Source organism: Perca flavescens, chromosome 11 (assembly GCF_004354835.1).
Source record: "Perca flavescens isolate YP-PL-M2 chromosome 11, PFLA_1.0, whole genome shotgun sequence".
In the NCBI taxonomy this organism is placed as follows: Eukaryota; Metazoa; Chordata; class Actinopteri; order Perciformes; family Percidae; genus Perca; species Perca flavescens.
This window is the reverse complement of record NC_041341.1, coordinates 33,664,393-33,682,065: the sequence shown is the minus strand read 5'-3', so window position 1 is coordinate 33,682,065 and position 17,673 is coordinate 33,664,393. Positions and strand designations below refer to the sequence as shown.

The following is a 17,673-nucleotide window of genomic DNA, read 5'->3' as shown; positions in this document are numbered from 1 at the left end:
GTGGCAGCTTTTAAACATGTACTAACGTTTTTGTTATTACAAGCCACATCCAGATTCTGCAGCTTTGTGGATTCATAAATCACTTATGTCAACCCTGGTCTAGTGTGACAAATAGCATGTTTTCTATAGAAGAGAAAATAAAAACTCTTAAGGACTCTCTAAATCTATGCAGTCCCACCAAGTCCTGCATCCTTGAAGAAGTTCATGAGAGCCAGCAGAACGTGAAAATTCATTCTCACGAATGGAAAATTAGATGCAGTTTGTCGATGCAGCTGTTTTCCGAGCCATGTGACCTCAGTGAGAGTTCCCAGATAATGGCCACAGGCCCTCACATCTCTCTTCCAGGAGATTTCCTAATCCACTATTAAAAATCAAGATATCCTGCAGAAGTTGACTTGGCTTAAATGGTCCTGCTGCCAGCTAAAAGTGAATGGGTCTTTTATGAGACCACCATGTGTCTTTCCTTCATTTCCTGCTCCTGGGGTCGTCACCTTTAGACTTTGTGGAATTGCAGAGGAAATTAAATGAGGAAAATGAATACAGATCAGTAGCAGAGTACAGCGAGGACACACAAAAGCATGTTTTCATTTTATTCAGCTCGTATTTGAAAGTTAAATATAAATGTCCTCTTGACACCAAACATTTTTTTCAAATAAAGGCTGCTTTAGTGTTACATAATACTTGGCTGAGAGAATGACACAAGGGGACAGAGCAGAGATGGCTCTTGCAGCTTCTAAGCCTCAGCCAACTAGAATATGCAGAATATTCTTCAGCAATTGTCTTTCCGACAGACAATTTTCTTACTTGGCATTTTATTTCTCATACTTATCGTTTGATCTTATACATGACTGTAATACTATATAATTGTCTTATTGTCAACAAATCCCGTGAAAATACTAAATCCAACTATGAACGTATCCCACTAGCAAGCATTGTCTGTGTATAGCAAACCAGATATCGTATTCGTATTCCTCCACTGTTGTACAAACACTATTAAAACCCACTGAGTGACATTTTTCTTCATTACCATGAACACACACTGTAGTTTTATTTCCCGTCATGCTGCCCCAAATACTCACTTCTGCAAAATGTGTAAAAAAAAAAAAAAAAATAAATAAGGAAAACTACAGTGCCTAGCTCAGCCTTTCTAGCCATGCTAGTGGCTGTAAATAATTAAACGTAGAAAAACATGGACACAAGAGGAGGTGAAATGCCTCATGGACATATGGTCAGATGAATATATTTCAATCAGGAGAGACTTTGTTGCAGATATGTAAAGATTTATCGTGCATGATATGACCAACCCAGTCTCACGTCAGTTCGTGATGGCATTACGAGATTAAATCTATTAGAACGTGATACCATTACGTTATTGTGAAGATTTACGTATTGCGGTTTTTTAAACTAATGCATTTCAATGAGAAGCATCTTACGTAATCACATCACGAAACTTTCTGCCACGGCTGCAGCAGAGAAGCTAGATACAGCTTTGATATTATTGGTATTTTTAGCCCAATAATCGCTGTTTTAATCAACATTTATTCACCAGATCTTATCACGGTTTATATGTATTTCTTTTAATGTTATTATTTCGGTCTATTTCGGCCAGGGAAGCTGGATTGCTTTGTTGTTTATTCATATTTTTAAAACTATAACGCTACATCTTTCAACATGTATTTAGCTGTTATCATGGTATGCATTTCTTTATTTTAATAATATTATTTTGGTCTTATTACCGGTGAAATATTACAGTAAATAAGACAGAACAGTAGGCTACGATACGAGCCGAGCTGGGCGCATTCAAAGCCGATGTCCCACGATGCAATGCGGGCATTCATTCACAGAATCAGACGGCGATCAGTTTAACTCCTCAAATACAAACCATAAAAAGGTAGGTCAGCGTGCTTGGTTAATAGCATTTGCTATTAGGACACAAGTCAACAAAAGCACACAACTTCAACTGAGGGAACTGCTCAAAACAAAGCTGTTTATTCTCTGCTCTTTATGTGCCATCATCCCACTTAGTTAGCATGATTGTTTCCATTTGTGAATAATACAACAGAGGGTTAGTAAGGCAACTGATCACTGCAGTCTACTTTGTAAGGTCAATAGCTGTGGCACCAGCATAATAGCTGCAATGTCACTTTATATGAAATCATTGTGTAGATGGCCTCTTAACTCTATTACTAAACGTAGACTGCAATATTGCTGACTGCAATGCATTCCTTCCTGTTTCCTGTATCTTAAAAAAAGAAATCTCTTTACATTACATGTCATTTAGCTGACGCTTTTATCCAAAGCTTAGGCTGGCTACACACTGGCTGCGTTGTGTGAGCGTGTCAGCTGCGTGGCGTGTCCATTTTTATTTCGGCTCCCATGTTAACAGGTTAGAGCTTACACACTGCCTGCATGACACGCACGTCTCAGGCGCGGCTCGAGCCGCGCAGAAAACATGTGCCTGCTAGAAATAGAACCGACGCCTATTTTTGACGCGACACGCAAGCGTGTTGGAAGCGTTTCCATGCAAAATAGAATAGGAAAAGATGTTTATATGTCATTTAAACACGAATACATATTAATGAATGACATGTTGATGTTTGAAAGTCTCTAGGTTTTGATATAAATGCAGTTATTAAATGTAATAAAAAATAAATAAATCGATTTTCTAATATTGCACCTGTCAAAATCCATCCATCCATCCATCCATCCATCTTCGTCCGCTTATCCGGTGTCGGGTCGTGGGGGGAGCAGCTCCAGCAGGGGACCCCAAACTTCCCTTTCCCGAGCAACATTAACCAGCTCCGACTGGGGGATCCCGAGGCGTTCCCAGGCCAGGTTGGAGATATAATCCCTCCACCTAGTCCTGGGTCTTCCCCGAGGCCTCCTCCCAGCTGGACGTGCCTGGAACACCTCCTTAGCGAGCAGAGGTGTCAAGTAACGAAGTACAAATACTTCGTTACCTTACTTAAGTAGAAATTTTGGGTATCTATACTTTACTGGAGTAATTATTTTACAGCATACTTTTTACTTCTACTCCTGACATTTTCACGCAATTATCTGTACTTTCTACTCCTTACATTTTAAAAATAGCCTCGTTACTCCTATTTCAGTTCGGCTTGTTTTCATTCCAGCTCGTCAGTCATCGTTCAAAAAAACACACACACAAAAAAACCCTATCCAGATCGCTCCATCCGGAGAGAGTGAATTTGATTGTGGTTGGATGAGAAGTATAAACATAGTTATTCCAACACCCTATTGGTTTGTTCGCGATCCATAACACCTGTACAGACCCGGTGCTAATACGACACCGGTGCCTTAACGACCGTTATCTACCGGACCGAATAGCAACACGGATTTCGGTGCCTTAGGTGCCTGCACGATGCTCCGAAAACGGACGTTAGAGGGAACTGAACATCGCCGCACGGGACGCTAGTCAACACTACAGTTGGAAGCAGGTTAGCCTAGCGTTAGCTAGAAGATGGAGTAAACATGATAAAATGCTGAGAGCTAAACGGTGTAAAAGTGTCTGTTTCACTGGAGAGGAGTCTGACACCAGACTGTAGCTGCCGTTACACAGAAGAGATGTAGCCTACGTGTCACCTTTTTCAGCCCTTCTGAGTTTGCAGGCATGATTTTAATATACTGTAACATTATTATAGTCATATGATTTTGTCCCCGCGTTTTAGAGTTAAGCTGTTGTCCTTAATGGCATTTCCCCCCCTTACATCAGCGGTCTTGATCGTTTTTTAAGCCAAGGACCCCTTAACTTAAAGTGAGATGTAGCAGGGACCCCCTACATATTGTATGAAATTAAGTTGCATATTAAACTGGGCCTACAATAACAATTAGGGTAACCTAAAGCCTAATTACATAACCTTTTTTCATAAGCTATTAAAATATTAATTGTTGGTATGATTTTATAAATCATATTTTAATGTTACATACTGTATGTGACATACTGTATGTGGCACAGTAAATCTAGGATTAACTGTATCTGTGGGCTGATATCTTAGTGACTACCTTACCTATAGGCCAGTAAGCCTATTTATATTTGCTAATAACATGTTGGAATTATGTTAAGGCATTTTATTTTTATTTTTTTAAAGACTCAAAAATGTACAATAATTCGGAGGCCCCCCTGCAATGACTCTGAGGACCCCTTGTTGAAGATCTCTGCCTTCCATTACTTTTACTTTTATACTTTAAGTAGTTTTGAAACCACTACTTTTACACTTTTACTTAAGTAAAAAGCTTGAGTTGATACTTCAACTTCTACAAAAGTCTTTTCAAACCCTAGTATCTATACTTCTACTTGAGTAATGAATGTGAATACTTTTGACACCTCTGCTAGCGAGGCGCCCAGGGGGCATCCTTACCAGATGAACCACCTCAACTGGCTCCTTTCGACGCAAAGGAGCAGCGGCTCTACTCCGAGCTCCTCACGGATGACTGAGCTTCTCACCCTATCTCTAAGGGAGACGCCAGCCACCCTCCTGAGGAAACCCATTTCGGCCGCTTGTACCCTGGATCTCGTTCTTTCGGTCATGACCCAGCCTTCATGACCATAGGTGAGGGTAGGAACGAAAACTGACCGGTAGATCGAGAGCTTTGCCTTCTGGCTAAGCTCTCTTTTCGTCACAACGGTGCGATAGATTGAATGTAATACCGCACACGCTGCGCCGATTCTCCGACCAATCTCTCGCTCCATTGTCCCCTCACTCGCGAACAAAACCCCAAGGTACTTGAACTCCTTCACTTGGGGTAAGGACTCATTCCCTACCTGGAGAAGGCATTGCATCGGTTTCCTGCTGAGAACCATTGCCTCAGATTTAGAGGTGCTGATCCTCATCCCAACCGCTTCACACTCGGTTGCGAACCGATCCAGTGAGTGCTGAAGGTCGCAGGCCGATGATGCCATCAGGACCACATCATCTGCAAAGAGCAGCGATGAGATCCCCAGCCCACCAAACTGCAACCCCAGCCCACCAAACTGCAACCCCTCCCCACCCCGACTACGCCTCGATATCCTGTCCATAAATATTACAAACAGGATTGGTGACAAAGCGCAGCCCTGGCGGAGGCCAACCCTCACCTGAAACGAGTCCGACTTACTGCCGAGAACCCGGACACAGCTCTCACTTTGGTCGTACAGAGATTGGATGGCCCTGAGTAGAGACCCCCTCACCCCATACTCCCGCAGCACCTCCCACAGTATCTCCCGGGGGACCCGGTCATACGCCTTCTCCAAATCCACAAAACACATGTAGACCGGTTGGGCATACTCCCAGGCTCCCTCCAGGATCCTTTTGAGAGTGAAGAGCTGGTCCGTTGTTCCACGACCAGGACGGAATCCGCATTGTTCCTCCTCAACCCGAGGTTCGACTATCGGCTGAACCCTCCTTTCCAGCACCTTGGAGTAGACTTTACCAGGGAAGCTGAGAAGTGTGATACCCCTGTAATTGGCACACACCCTCTGGTCCCCCTTTTTAAAAAGGGGAACCACCACCCCAGTCTGCCACTCCTTTGGCACCGTCCCAGACTTCCACGCAATGTTGAAGAGGCGTGTCAACCAGGACAGCCCCTCCACACCCAGAGCCTTGAGCATTTCTGGACGGATCTCATCAATCCCCGGGGCTTTGCCACTGTGGAGTTGTTTGACTACATCAGTGACTTCCGCCTGGGAAATCGACGACAATCCCCCGTTATCCTCCAGCTCTGCCTCTAACATAGAGGGCGTATTAGTCGGATTCAGGAGTTCCTCAAAGTGCTCCTTCCACCGCCCTATCTGTCAATACAGAACGAAATATTCTGTAGCTTATTTTGCCGTCAACACTGCTGACGTTGTCTTTGCTGTTATCAAATCAGCATATATTTATGTTTAACATGGTATTTAATTTCATCAATGGGAAACATACATGTGTCCAGACAAGGCTAGCAGCAGCAGCAGCAGCGCGTCAGACATGTTTCTGGTGTGGAAAGACATAGAAAAATCCACGCAGCTGACATGCAACAGAAACACCACGCAGGCAGTGTATAGCCAGTCTTCCAATTGCTATATATATGTCAGAGACTGCACGCCTCTGGAGCACATTGGTTGATGTATCACAGTGGGAATCGAACACAGATCTCCCACACCAAAGGATGTCATATCCACTGCGCCATCACCACCCAGATCTCGACTTAATCTTTTGATGTTCTTCTCTGAGAACACTTTTCACACTGTTAACTCAGGATGGAAAGAATGTTTTCCTGTCAGACTAAAACTAAGGTGTGGGTTGAATTTACATTTCATTGCTGTCGGATTAAACTGCCACAGCATGAAGTGGGAAAAGGAAAAACAGACATGAAGGTGTCTCTGGATATTTTTTTTTTTTTCAAATAATTTTTTAATTATTGACCAAAGTAGATGATTATTATTCATAAGCTACGCTAAATATCTCTAATCTCTATTTTGGCACTTCCTTTCTTCACTTCCTTTCCTCTTCTTTTATGCTTCCACCTTGTCACCCCCTTGATTACCTGATTGAGTTCACCTGGTCACTGCACTTCCTCTCAGTCACTCTCTCACCTTCACATGAGGCCGCAAGCTGGTAAGAGGAGTTATGCTTGCTCTTTAATTAAGTGCCCGTGTTGTGTGTTTTACCTGACAAATTCATTTTAATCCTTATTTCTTGGCGATGGACTTGAATGTTGTGAATAGTTGATGTTTCGTCAAGTTGTAATTTGTATTTGTGTTCTTTCAGATTCACCAGCCCATGTGTGTTTTGTTGACATTTGCACCACCATTTTGAGTGGAATGACATTTCCTTGCCTTCTAATCAATGTCCCATCATGATAGTACTCACATGATACATGACTGGCTTCACTTCCCCCTCCCCCCTCCCCGGCAACGTCATGGTAAGTGTATGCACCAAAACAACCAAGAAATGTGTGGTTTCGGTTAAAATACCGGTCCCCTTATACTCCCGGGACACAAACTTCTAGAACATGAACCCCAGGTTAAGGTCCTATGTTTTTGGACCAATCCATCAGCCTCACCTACGCCGATTTTTGCGGCCTTATGCTAGGTATTCCGGTCATAATGTCGATGGACTTCCTTACAGCAAATAACAATGTGGGGCTTACAGTAATAAATACATGGAATACATTGTTTCATAGCTATATGTATGAATAGTTCATGGTTCAGCCTGCTGTTATTAATGATTAAAATGATTTTTCTAATTTAATTCTCTATAACAATTCTTATAATTTAAAAGATTATTATCCTATTTATATATTTATTTTAAATATGACATTGTGGGAGATGCATTGTTTCAGGATAATTTCCAGTAACATTTGTTGATCTAGTGTTCCCTGGCTTTTAATTCACCATGAGAGCTGCTGTGGTCTTCATTGTCGCTGTCATCGTTGATGTTATTTTATTTATTTTGTTGTTCTTTTTGTTTTATATTTTTATCTCTGTAAAGCACTTTGGTAACCTTGTTGTTTGTTTAAATTGAGCTATATAAATAAAGTGGATTGGATTGGATAGTGTTCAGAAACTATAATCAATGGCAACAAAAATGAGATCCAAGTTGTAATACATTGGAAATATCCATTAGAGAAACAGTGTTTACATACCTCAGACATGCACAATTTTAACCAGCTTTTGTTTATCTACACAGATTTATTAGGTCACTTTCACAACACTTTGGATCACACATCAGACTTAAACACTGCCATATCTTTATATACAAGGCAATTTTAGGTCTACGTCCATCCTACCTTCTGACCTATATCAGTGTAAATAGTATCGGGACTTACAATCTTCGTTCCAAGGATCTTTTCCTTCTGTCTGTTCCAAAGGTTAGAACTGAACTGGGGAAAAAATTAGTTCAAATTTGCTGCTCCTTCGACCTGGAACAAGTTACAGAAATCCATATAACTTATTGAGCCGGTCTTATTGGTCGTTTTCAAGAGGATGTTAATTGACTTGGAGGCAGCAACATCTAGCTGTAGATGTTTTGCCAGATGTATTTAGGATTGTAGTTGACTGTAAAAAATTTGCTGAGTTGTTTTTATGATTTTTTTTTTTTTTTTTTTTTTTTTGTGTATTTTGATTTGGTGTGTATACTATGTGGTTGTACTGCTGCCCGTCTTGGCCAGGACACCAAGACATTTGTAATTTCAATGAGTCTTTTCCTGGTAAAATAAAGGTAAAATTAATAAATTATCATAGCAAGCTTGCACATGAAGGATGTCAGATCTATATATTTTATGTCTAAAAACACCTGTCACCCATTAGAAAATGTAAAATATGCAGTCAGAAAAGATGACTTGTTATCAGAATGTTTGAAATCTAGACCATTTACTCTGGAGATCCAGCTGAGTTCCTCCCGTGACGATGCTGTTACCTTACTCTTTTGTCCTCAACATGGAGTAACTTTCAGACATTGAGGGAAGTTGAAAGGGGTTTTGAAATTGTCAGTTGAGTGTTTTGTTAACAAGCATACATATAAATAGCCAACAGACTAAAGAAGACAGGCATGAACAGGTGTTCTGAACTTTGGTTCGAGTAAAGTGACAAACTTTTTGAAGTCAATCGACTCACACAGTTGTGTTCTAGACATCCCAGTATCAATCCACATATTAACCCACGCTTACTCCCGCCTATCTTGCACCCAGCGCAATTGCCTTTGTACACCGACGCATGTATCATTCCTATTTTGCACCCGACGCAAAGCGGACTTTTCCCTCCACAGACGCACGTCGGTAAATTAGGGAATGTATTTGTGCTCCCGGGGGCGGTTCAGCGAAAAGAGGAAGTGTGTTCCGGCGCATACGTTACTCTGTGCTATTTTGCAGTTTCAGAAAATAATTCCGCCACTGCCGCTAGTCTAAAGTCAGTAGCGCGTTATTCAGATGCTATTTTAGGGGCGCATGCTTGGCCATAATGTAGCGTGTGCACAATGCGGAAATTTCTCTCATCTAAACGGACGCAGCAGTTTTCATTTTTGCAAACCATACATAATTACAAGAAAAAATATTACTGAAAATGCGCTTCAGGTGTTTGGATAGGTCAGGAGGCACTTTACAGTACAGTCCTCAAAAAGTTTCAGCATTCTTTGTGGCTTGTTGTGATTTACACAACATTTCCATGGATCATGGATGTGTTAATGACATAAATGAGGAAATATTAGAGGACTTAAGGAAACGTGATGTTGCGGGATCTGGTCCGGGAGTAATGCGCGATGTGCTCCTGATGGAGCGGGTGGACGGAGATGGAGTGGGGGGAGGAGGAAGGGGCACAACAGGAGCAGGTGGTGCTTTTGGAGGCCCACGCTCCATGGCTGCAGCAATCCTCTCCAGACTTGAGGAGATGCGACCGAGAGGCCGCAGCAACATCGCCACCCGGCCAAGACGGGCATTTATTACTTTGCCGCATCACGGACAGCTCCCGCTGGCGTGCGCCAAGCAAATCCGCCGTCATAATAGCAATCCGCCATGGAACAAGCGCACCTGCTCTTAAAGGGAATGTGAGATGATGCTCTGATCGGCGAACCACACCTAGCTACTTCAGACCAACCCATTTTAGATTTGCGTCTGGCGCAAGACTCATTTATCCCGCCGGTATCATAGCAACAGCGCTAGAGATCCGCCTACAAAGCTACTTGCGTTTTGCGTTTCATACTTGCGTTTCAGATCAGTGAAAGCCCTCCTGTATTGTTTATTATTTAGATAATAATATCGTTTTTTTATTTCAGTTAACGGCAATGTTTTTTCCCACCTAGTTTTCGTTATTTTGTTTTTGTTAACGATTATAACCTTGCTATATTGACAGTCATAGAAGCCCGTGCCCACATGGAGCTCTGTACCCAACTGACAGACACACTTTTGGTAGGAACCACTAAAAACCCAACAACCTCGCCGTCCTCTCCATCCGCTGGACAGACGCACTTCCTAGGCTTAGAATAATGGTAGGAACCGTTAAAAATAACACGCGTCTGAACACACTTTATTGGCTTAGAATTACGGCAACTATCGCTAAACACACTGCAAACTCACAGTCCTCTCTTCCCGATTTACAGCCCCCCTCTCTTGGCTTAAAATAACTCACCATTGTCGGCTATGGCCGCTGAACAGGCTACACGTTGTCAACAGCCGTGGCCCGCTTGCCTGGTCCTTCAGTAACGTTAGCAGGGTTAGCATGGCGGTGTTAACCAGGACCAGTCGGGGTCACTTTACTGGCTGTGTCTCAATTTGTTTTTGCGAGTAACCAATTTGGGTACTCTAGCTGTATAATTCAATGTGACTACACAAATGTTGAAATTACATAAAATTCCTGTCCCTTGTAGTCGTGATAAATTAGCCTGAAGGTAATGCTACTTTTCACTATATTTATACAGGAAGTAATCCATTCTGATGTATATTTCCTACCTGACAGAATAAGCTACTCTACTTTAACTACATTTATAGAGGAAGTAGTCCATTCTGATAGATATTTCCAACCTGTCATAATGAGCTACTTTAAACTAAATGTTTGATAAAGTAGGTCATTCAGATAGATATTTCCTACCTAATAGATTAAGCTACCATACTTTTAACTATATTTATAGAAAAAGTAGTCCCTTCTGATAAATATTTCCCACCTGACTGAATGAGCTACCATACTTTTAACATTTATAGAGGAAGTAGTCCATTCTGATTGATATTTCCTACCTGACAGAATTAAATATAAATGTTTGATACAGTAGGGCATTCTGATATTTCCTAGCTGACAGAATGAGCTACCATACTTTTAATCATATTTTTATGGAGTTATTACTCCATTGCGATAGATCTGTCCTAACTGACAGAGGTACCCTACTTTTACCTACAATAGAGGAAGTAGTGCATTATGATAGATATTTCTTACCTGTCATAATGACCTAACCTACTTTTTACTACATTTATAGAGGAAGTAGTCCATTCTGATATAAATTCCCTACCTGACAGAATAAGCTACTCTGCTTTATCTACACTTTAAGAGAAAGTAGTGCATTCTGATAGATATTTGCCAACGACAGAATGAGCTACCCTACTTTTAACCACATTTATAAAGGAAGTAGTCGATTCTGATATTTCCTACCTGACAGAATGAGCTACCATACATTTACAGCCGAAGTAGTCCTTTCTGATAGATATTTCCAAGCAAAATACAAACCTTGCAAGGCGGTAACTAACTTCTTTTTTTTCAACATTGTCCCTTAAACTGTCCATGAACACTTGCGGCTTGGCCTAGGAGAACGAAGGCTCTGAGGATACTGCACCATTGTACCACCCCCACTGTCCTCAAGGCCCACAGGAGTGGAAGAGTCACAATTTGTGATGGAGGGGCGAGAAGCAGCAGCTAAAGGAAGCGAAGAGTCAGCAGGACCCACTGGGGGTGACACCTCCATAGGTCTCGAGCTCTACGCTTTCTCTAGGACCCAGGCGTTGTCCTGCGGGTTGCAGCAGCGATAAGGCTTCAGCTGATCATGGTGTACTACTTTGACTTTTGTCTTTGGCCCTTTCTGGATTCGAAAAACCAGGTCGTCCAGCTGTCTCAGCACGAAGAAGGGTCCTTCATAAGATGGGAGGAACTTCCTCACTTTGATTTTGACTCTTTGTTCCTTTTTAATGAGGTACAACACAGTATCACCAACTTTGTACTGTGTGCAGCAACAGTTCTTCTAATATTATCTCTTTACACGTTGTACAGACTCACCAAGAGCATCTCTGGCGTGCCAGCTCCAGTCGTTCTTGGAGCTGCTGTACGTACTCGGGGCCTGAGGGAGCTCTTTCAGGATCTGGTCGCATCCTGGATACAAGGTCCACTGGCTCCCTCACTTCTCAGCCTAACACCATGTATTTGGGGGTGAAACAAGTTGCACTGTGCTTTGTTGCTCTGTAGGCCATGACAGCATAGGGAATCTTGAGGTCCCAATCCCACTGGCAGCGCTCTGTTGTTGTGACAAGGATCTTTTGTAGAGTAGCATTGAACCTCTCAACTTCGCTGTCGGACTGAGGTCGGAAAGGCGTAGTGTGTGTTCTGTCAATCCCAAACAGCATGCACATTTTCTGGGACACATCAAATTCAAAGTTTCTGCCTTTGTCACTGTGCAGCATCTGTGGTGCTCCATAATGACACACCCACTCTGAGGCAAGCACTTCAGCCATGTCATTTGGCAGGGGAAAGGCTTCAACCCATTTTGCCCATAATATCCAAGGTAACAGGCTCCATAGGGGCTCCAACTCTAACAGTACCCATGGGGGCTTGTGGTGTCTTCTGGGGCCTGGCTTTTGATGCACAACTGGTGCAGTTGCTTCACCAGATGGAAACGTCTTCTCTCATTCTGTACCAGAAATAATGGGTTCGCAGCCATGCTACAGTGCGCTCCACACCAAAATGTCCACCAACCTGTCCCTCATGAATCTGTCTCATGATGTCAGAAATATGGGGCAGCATAACTTGCGGATAGAACTGGGTGTTGTCCAGGCAGTAGAACCGTCTAACCAGTACTCCATCTTTGATGTAGAGGCGCTTCCACTGGCTCCAATAAGTCTTCTTGGCTGGGCTGAAGGTTGACTGTTACACAGCCGGGACACTCTGTGCTGGCTTCCAACCACCTCCTGATAGGTGCAATGTCTGGGTCGTCTTCCTGGGCTTGTCAGAGTTCCTTCAGGGACCAACCACCAAACAGTTCCGTTTCTTTAGTCCTAGTCAGGTATATTCTTTCAGGGGGGTCTAGGGCTGTGTCTCCCCGACTGGACTGACTGATGGCAGGGTCTCCGGGAGAGGCTGTCTGCATTGTTGTGAAGCTGACCAGGGCAATGAATGATCTCAAAGTTGTATTTGCGAGACTCCCTTGCGAGTTGTCCCGCAGGCTCCTTCATTTTTGTTAGCCATCGAAGGCTGCTGTGGTCGATTCGTACAGTGAAGGGCCGCCCCAGGAGATACTGCCAAAAATGTGACGTGAACTCCACCACGGCTAGCAGTTCTCGCCGTGTGGTGCAGTAATTCTGTTCAGTTTTAGACAGCTCGTGGCTTCCACAGGCAAACGCACGTTTCACACCCTGCTGAACTTGTGAGAGAACGGTGCCAATGCCAACGTCGCTGGTGTCCGTGTCAATATCATTGAGTGGGTATCCCATGACTGGAGCTGTTGGCCGGCTCTTGAGTTCATTGAAGGCTGCCTGGCATTCCTGAATCCACCGAAACTGTGCATGTTCTTGGTCAGGGCATGGAGGGGCTCAGCAATGGAAGCAAAGTCTTTCACAAACTTGGAGGGATGCTGGCGTAGGCCATTCCTGCATCTTCTGGACTTTGTTGGGGTCCGTGGCCACACCGCTCTATGTAACAATGTGACCCATATATGTTACTTGGTGGCGGAAAAGGCAGCACACGACTGAAAACCTGGCCAAGAGCTGCAGCATCTGTGGCATGTCCCTTGCCAGCATAGTGATGTCGTCTAGATAGACTAGGCAGGTTTCCCACTGCGTGCCAGCCAGCACATGGTCCGTCAGATGCTGGAATGTTGTCGGAGCATTACACAGTCCAAACGGCATTACATTCCACTCAAACAGTCCATTTTTGTTATACAGAAGGCTGCTGCTTTGCGTTCTCTTGGGGTCACTTCGACTTGCCAGAAGCAAGATCTAGCGTGGTGAACCACTTGGCAGCAGAGAAGGGTGTCCAGTGTGTCTTGAATGCAGGGCAAAGGATAAGCGTATTTAACTGTGCAATCATTCAGGGCGCTATAGTCTATGCAGAGGCGGTACATCCCATCCCTTTTACGTACCATTACTATGGGCGATTCCCAGCTGCTTTGGCTGCGGTGGGCAAGTGCTATGCTGCTCTGCTGTATTTGGTGGTCAGCATTCTTTTGTCTCCAATGCCATCCGGCATGGTGGCTACTTAAATGGGAGGCCTGGCTGGGTTAGAATGCCATGCTGAACAAGGCTGGTCCTGCCAAGGTCATTGGGTCTGGTTGAGAACAGTCGTAGGTGCACAGTAGCTGAGCTAGCTGGAGCTGCTCCTCTTGTTAAGCTCAGTAGAACTCTGGGTATAGAGCTCCTGCAGGTGCTGAGGGACAGACGGGGAGCTGCAAACAGTCTGTTCAGGCTAGCTTTGGGTAACTGTGTTTGCAGGCTGCAGAACTTTGGCAGGCTGGAGGAGCCCCACAATGGCCCCCTATTTGATAGTTACAGCACTCTTACCAGGATTAAAGATGCGGAGGGGCATGGTACTAAGGGGATGAGCTTCCACTAACACTCTGGCCACTAACACTAAGTTTTTCTACATGGCCTCTTACTACATACTTCTGTCCAGCCTCCAGCACCACAGTCCTGGCCACTCTTATTGCGTGTGATTTTGGTTTGTTTTGCGCGTGAAAATACAGCACCTCTTCTCCAAACAGCACAATGTGGCGATTTCCAAAAATCAGATGTGCTTGGGTCAGGAATTGATGTCCAAGGAGAGCCAGCTATGACAGCAACAAGGAAGCGGACGCTCACCTGACGGTTGTTAGTCTGGACAGGGATGGAAGCCTCACCGAACACGGGTACATTACCAATCCAAATCCTGAACAGATGACTGAAGTGGAGGCCGGACATCTGGGTGAATAGCGTTGTAATGACAAAGAGGGAGAACGCTTTTCCGTGCACCACTGTCCAACACACCACACGCTTTTAGTTCATACACAAGCATGTGAATGCTCATTTCCTGACCTTGGGCTTTAAGGTGAAGCACAGCAGACTGCGCTTTCAGAGGAGACGGTTTGTGCTCGAGCTCTAGGTGCTTTCCTTGGTTAAGGGTAATTTCTCTTCATGTGACCCAGGCCTGAACAGTTATGCAAACAATTCTCTTCCCGCTTAATGTCTTTATGGCCTCTCCCTTTTATAAGGTGTGTGACTGGGGCTGGAAGACTCCAGGTTTCCAACTAAATGCTGGGGACGCTGTACCAGTCTTTAATATCTCCTCTTTGGCTCCCTCTCTGACCACAGCAGCGCGGGGCCTGCGATCAACCATGCCATGGGGTTCTGAGTGCATGAGACTGGTGACATATGATGGCGCTCGCCTGGTGGTTTCATGGCGACTGGCAATGTCACGGCCTTGGGCTAATGTGTTGGGGCGCTGCTCTAAAAGTTTTTGTACAATTTCTGCATCCCCCACAGCAGTAGTGGAAACTTCAACTCCTATTCCATCTTGCTCAGCATCAATCCTGTCACTGTAAGCTACAGACACTCTTTCATAAATGTCATCCCTCATGGAGTGCCTCACCTGGTTTACTGACACGCTGTCTCAGTTCAAAGGCCAGTGCCGCTGCATGCTCTGAAGAAGGGCCGTAGGCAGTTTCCATCTCCTCTACCAGGCAGGCGTATTCCCACTTGGAAGACCGTGGATTTCTGTGTATGATGGCTACATTTACAGCAGAAGTAGTCCTTTCTCATAGATATTTCCTACCTGACAGAAAGAGCTACCCTACTTTTAAAGGTGCTCTAAGCGATGTCAAATTGTTTTCATACAGCAAACATCTCCTCACTATCTGCTACCTGCCTGTCCCCCGAACACACTGTAAAAAAAATGCGGTCTCTGTAGCCAGCCCAGGCTCCACAAACGCCAACAAAAACAAACCGTGCCAACCTGCACCACGAAACATAAGTCTTCCAGTGTTCCAGCCAATAATGGACAAGAAGGATTTGGGGGTTAGGGGGTTAGTGTGCGGAAGCATGGAAGGAAGGGGAAGATGACGGGATGAGGAGAAAGGAGGGGCGAGCTAGCCTCGTTTTGTTTGAAAATACTCTACTACTCATATCTTTAGAGGAAGTAGTCCATTCTAAAGATATTTCCTACTTGACAGAATGAGCTACCATACTTTTAACTACATTTATAGTTCAAGTAGTCACTTCTTGTAGATATTTGCTACCTGAATGAGCTACCATACTTTGTATTAAATTGGTAACACTTTTTAATAATGGTACCTGACTGGTATCTGAATCATCCTGATTCCGGTTTTATTAATGATGTTCATGTAGTTAAAGTGACATGCTAAAAAGAAAAAATTGAATTGTTATAATCATGATTAACTAATCAACTTATCAAACTAATTAACTTCTGGGGTAACACTTTATAATAATGGTACATGAAACATGAACTATATGAAATATCATGAATTCATGCATGATTTCATTCACGTAGTACTTCATGAAGTAATGTACAAGGATTAATAGTATATCATGCATGACTTAATGCAGGAACAATACATTAATTAATGCATCAAGTTAGGTATTTGAATCACTATTTTTTTTTTTGTCTCCTTCATGGGTAAAACTGTTAAAGTTGACAGGCAATATAAACCGAATTGTAGTGTTGTAATCATGATTAACTAGATATTGCTTCTTTATTACTTCATCATGTTTGTGGCCCTTTAAATAAAGCGCTGACCTGGTCCATCTTTAACGTTGATAAATAAGATATGATTAGTAATGGCATAAGCAGCAATCATCTTTGTGACCCCTCAAATAAAAAAATATTGCAAAGATATTTCTGGTGTTCAGACACTTTAGAAGTTAGGAAAAAGTAAAAATAATAAAAGGATATAATAAATATCTTACTTGGGTGAGCATTGTTCTCAGGCATTACTTATTTAACCCTTGTGTTGACTTCGGGTCACATTGACCCATTTTCAATTTTTGTTTTATATCAGAAAATATGGGATGTACAAATAAGCGCTGAAAATGGTTAGAAGAAAAATTTTACAATTTAAAACGTTGGAAAAAGCAAAAAAACTGTGGAAAAAAGGCATCAAAAACAAGGTTTCAAGGTTGACGGGAAGACAACACAATGTTGTAAATAAAGCAACTATAAAAATGCATCTGCAGTGAACTGTATTTTTATGTCAATGTATTGACCTCTGTATCATTTTGCCAATCTTGTTAGGCCCTCTGCCCCAGTGTAGTGTGCCTGGTCTCTCTCTCTCTCTCCAGCCTTTGAAAATCTTGTTACCTGATCTGTATCTTTCTAATCCTGTTTTCCCTATACCTTAATTGCCTGTCCTGACCCCCCACCTCCACTCCACTCCTACACACACGGCTCTGGATTTCTGGAACTCCATCTCTGGACCAGCCCCTGGACACTATTGGATAACCTTTCCCCCTGAATCTCAGTATCTGCCGGATTTCCCAAGACCCCTCGGTCTGTTCCCTTGGACCTGGATCTCTCCCTGAACTCTGCCCCTAGCACATTTGAGTATTCAGTTTAATAAATCTTGGTTTTGTTCACGTCTCTGTCTCTGAAGTTCTGTATTTTGAGTCCTAGTCAGCTAACTGTAAAAAATAGAATTTCATTCTTAATACTTTTATTTCCTGCCACCATTAATCATATCTTATTTATCAATGTTAAAGATGGACAAGGTCAGCACTTTATTTAAAGGGCCACAAACATGACAAAGTAAGGAAGAGGTTATCTTTAGTTAACCCTGATTACAACACAAATTCTTCAGAATATATGTACACTGCTGGGACTGGTCAGTTTTCTGGAGACATGAACATGATTAATAAATCAGAAATCTCACCTTAATTGATACATTAATGAATGTATTGTTCCTGCATAAAGTCATGCATGAGATACTATTAATCCTTGTACATTACTGATAGTTCATGAAGTACTACATT

At 43.2% G+C, this 17,673-nt stretch overlaps 1 long non-coding RNA gene across 1 annotated transcript; it reads left to right on the top strand.

The window, feature by feature from the left end:
• The first annotated feature begins 6,498 nt into the window (after window positions 1–6,498).
• LOC114563563 (uncharacterized) lies at window positions 6,499–17,243 on the top strand. The gene is made up of 3 exons (XR_003693657.1): window positions 6,499–6,590; window positions 6,744–6,897; window positions 17,126–17,243. It is a non-coding gene; the product is annotated as an uncharacterized LOC114563563 (long non-coding RNA).
• The last annotated feature ends 430 nt before the right edge of the window (window positions 17,244–17,673 follow it).